Source organism: Vulpes vulpes, chromosome 15 (assembly GCF_048418805.1).
Source record: "Vulpes vulpes isolate BD-2025 chromosome 15, VulVul3, whole genome shotgun sequence".
Taxonomy (NCBI): Eukaryota; Metazoa; Chordata; class Mammalia; order Carnivora; family Canidae; genus Vulpes; species Vulpes vulpes.
In genome coordinates, this window is record NC_132794.1 from 16798530 (window position 1) to 16802792 (window position 4263).

The 4263-nt window shown below is 34.6% G+C and overlaps 1 non-coding gene across 1 annotated transcript; it reads left to right on the plus strand.

Moving 5' to 3' along the window:
- The first annotated feature begins 437 nt into the window (after positions 1-437).
- On the plus strand, positions 438-650 carry LOC112917752 (small nucleolar RNA U3). Its single transcript, XR_003234533.1, has one exon. It is a non-coding gene; the product is annotated as a small nucleolar RNA U3 (small nucleolar RNA).
- The last annotated feature ends 3613 nt before the right edge of the window (positions 651-4263 follow it).

A 4263-nucleotide genomic window follows, 5' to 3' on the forward strand; every position in this document is an offset into this window, starting at 1 on the left:
GCAACTGCAGATGGATTGTTAACTAATATTGACTCTTGCTCTGAAAGCTGTCAGAGCTTTGCTATGCAGCACTGAAACAGCTGGGAATGTTCTGTCAAGAAGCCACTGGAAGAAACATTCTAGTTGGGTTGAAATACAAAAGCTAGATATTGGCTGAGAACATAAGAGACAAGTTTGCTTCTGGGTCTGACAAAATGAAAACACCACTTTTTAGGTTTATTGTAAGAGATTTGCTTCTTTGATTTATTTAGCATTTGCAAGTTGTTTATTGCAAATTGCAAATAATTAACATTTATTAAGCACTTGCAAAGTGATAGGCACATTAGTATCTCAACAACTGATAGATAACACACCAATCCTGCTTTTATGGAAATTGCAATCTAGAAAACAATGAGGTGATCTTTTAACATTTTCTATTAAAAATGGCAAAAAAAAGAGAGACTATACTATCAAGGATAACTTCTATAGTTTGTTATTAGAGAAGTTTCTCTGAACTTATAGAATACCCAAAACCATGAGGAGGAAGTAGAGTGTCCTTTCCTGAGTAGGAAGCTGGCTCTGGGTGTTGCTTCTGCAGCTGCCCTTTGCCATTGATGATCTTTTTTCCCTCCTTTGGAAGTGCAAGAGGGACGGGAAATCATCTCACTGGGGGGAAAAGGGGGAGGGAGAGCCTCATTGGTTAGGATAGGCTAACTGCTGTGAAATACACCTAAAGATTTAGGGGTTCAACTTATTTTTTAGGGGTTCAACTTAATGAAATTTCATATCTCCTTTCAATCTCAGACAAGTAGTTTGTGTAAGGGACTTGATTTCATCCATGGTGACATTCTTGTCCTGGACTCCTTTTATTTTGCTGTTCTACCATCCCATAGGGTCTCACTGTCATCAACGGTGAGCAAGTAGAAGGCATCAAACAGTGAAGAAGGCAAATCCACTTTGTGAAAGCCATTGTCCCAAAGTGGCACACACCACTTTTCCTTTCATTCAATTGACTAACGACCAGGGGTGCTTGGGTGGCTCAGTGGTTAAACACCTGCCTTTGGCTCAGGGCATGATCCTGGGATCCAGAATCGACTCCCGCATTGGGCTGCCTGTGGGGAGCCTGCTTCTCCCTCTGCCTATGTCTCTGCCTCTCTCTCTCTGTGTCTCTCATGAATGAATAAATCTTAAAAAAGATTGACTAATGACCAGTCCAACCAGTACAATGACTAGTACAATTACTACACATACTAATAAGGGGGTATAAAGGTAGAAAATGCAATAACTGGTTTGGCAACTATCTTCTAGCTATAACTTTATGGCATGAATAAAGAGACCAGATTTTGGTGAACAGTTAGACATATCTACAGTAAAAGCAAAATGGAAAACATCACCTATGAAGCAAACTTGTACTTGGGCTGTTGATTAGTCATAAAGTATTAATAAAAATTTTACTTTAAAAAGCTTGAAAATATTTGATGTGCAAAAATATTGTTCAATGTTCTGGCCAGGTTTAGGCTTATCACAAAGAATACATTTCCTTAAGTGAATATCTGGTTGAAAATTTGGATCATGGTGGTCTTCCTCAAACAAGGATAATTCCAGCACAGGAATGACTGGCTGTTCAAGAAATGAATTTTGAAACTACATTGAATTGTAGTAACATGAGCAGAAACCAAATGATTATAAAATTTGTAATATCAAACACAATCCCTAGTCTCATTTGAGAATTTCCCAGTTTGTTGAGAACAATAATAGGTTTCTAATCCAAAGTATTTGGTATTAGACACTTCTAGATCATCAATATCATACTATAAACAGATGATTTTTTTAAATTGTGACATGAAGTAAGGAGAACAGTTGGGAAGACCACATTACAGAGGGTAAATAATATGTATAGAGTTAGATCCTAGTTCCCTGACTTCAAGTTCCCTGAAAACTACAGTAAATGAACCTCTTTGCTATTCCATCTTCTCTTTTAATCTTGTAGGTCTGTTTAAAATACTCATCTTCATAAATATATCTAGCCAAGCTCTCATAGATAAATTAAAAAACTACATGGAATAGAAGTACATACAAGTAGAAGAATAAACAAAATTTCTATTTCGGTAGATGCTATCATTCCATTGTATAGGCGCTAACTTTTTTTTTTTTTTTTTTTTTGAGGAAAAAATGTCCCTGGACTGAACATTTAAAAAGTAAAAATCATGATGAGTTGACTATTTTTCCCCTGTCCCCTCTCCGTCCACTTCCATATTTACAGTTTGGCATAGTCTTATGATCCCATAATCTTTTCCTGGACAATGAGACATGAGTAGAAGTCAGCCATGAACTCTCTAGAACAGGTACTTTCTTAATAAAAATAGACAGGTACAGCTAGAAAAAGCCAAGAGTTCTCTACTTTTTTCTACCTTCTTGCTTTAAATTTGTATTAGTTTTCTAGGGCTGCCATAACAAAGTATTAAAAACTGGTTGCCTTAAGCAATAAAAATTTAATGTTTCACTGTTCTGAAGGGTTGGTAATGTTGAAATCAAGGTTATCTGCAGGGTTGATTCCTTCTGAAGTCTGTGAGGGAAAGGATCTGTCCCAGGTCTCTCTCTTTGGCTTACAGAACATGGTCTTCTCCCCATGTCTTGTCATGTTATCTTCTTTCCATGTATCTGCCTCTGTGTCCAAAGTTCTTTTTTTTTTTGTAAGGATACCAGGCATATTGGATTAGTCCTTAATCTCTAAAAAATTCTATCTTTAAATGGTCACAGTTGGAGGTACTTATAGTTAAGACTCCAAGGATACAATTCAACCCATGACAGAACTCAAATATGATGTCAAGTTAGAGGAACCATCTTGCAACAATGAGGCAACCTGTAGGAGAATGAAGTCCAACAACACAACAGGATATGGGTGGAGGACAGAAAGATAGAGTAAAAGTCACTCTTGATCCTAGAGAGCACCAGCCCACCCCTACCTAACTCAGAATAACAATTTCTCTAAAATGTATTTCCATAGTGAAAAAAAATATACCAATGATTTGTTAATCATTTAAACATTCAGAAATTTTTGGAAGATTTAAGAATTTAAGATTAGTGCCATCTAAGGCATATTTTACCTTATGTTTATTACATTTAAATATACTAATCTGAACAAGGAAAATCTTATTTTAAATTAACAATTGATTTATATTTTCACGTTACTTAATTATAAAAATGCTTTATAAAAGTGATTATTTTTAGGCATCTTGATTGCTGAAGAATCTGAATAGAACATATCCAGACAGTAATTGATACTCTAATTTCTTCATTTTCAAATAGAACCAAAATACTTTGTTTCTATAAAAATCGACTCTGGAAATATTGTCTTTTAGTGGTTTGTAAATAATTCAGTTAATGACATTAATTTATGTCCCTCTGAATGCTTTTACTCCTATCGATATTTTTTTTCTAAGTCCTACTCCTCGAAGGTCTTATTTTTCTATATATCAATATTTAACTCGGTCCGCATAACTATGATAGACAAGACAGTATCATTGTCTAGTAATGGTGGAGTAGAAATTTTCAATTCTATAGCATGCTTATTATTTTGATGTTGTTATCTATGATGTCTGTGATGCCTGTATTTTAACCACTAGACTTAATGTTCTGTATTAAATCCCCATGGTATACACTCAAATCTGTTTCAACAGTTCTAAAACAGAACACTTGCTGTCTAATTGAGTCATGTTTGCATTTCCAGCTGTGTGTAGGCAGCTCGCCACATTCTTTTCTATTCATATAAACAGACTATTCCAATTATGTAAACAGTATAACTTTTAAATGCTCATTATGTTCCATTAGATCTATTTACTAGACTCATATAATCTCAAGACATCAAAATTTGAAAGATAGGATATTAGATTAGGATAGTATTCTCTGACTGGCCAACAATGTATATACCTAAGTTTTATACAAGGAAGAGGAAACAGAAATCCATTTTTATTAAGGAATACCTGAGGAACTGTAGCAATGAAAGATTGCATTTATAGATGAGCCATTTCCATGGGAGTCAATCTGACAGATCAAATAGAATTTGATATAAACTAGGATAAACGTGTGATTTAAGGATTCATGGTTGAATCCTTATTTACAAAGGTTGAATCCTTTGTAGGATTCATGGTTGAATCCTACATTGCATAAATGTATCAGCTATCAAATTTCTGAGTTTAAAGAATACTTAAACCAATAGACGACATTTAGAATTTTTATTTTAGGAAGAAGTAGAAATTCCTCTTCCTCATCATATTTCTTTTT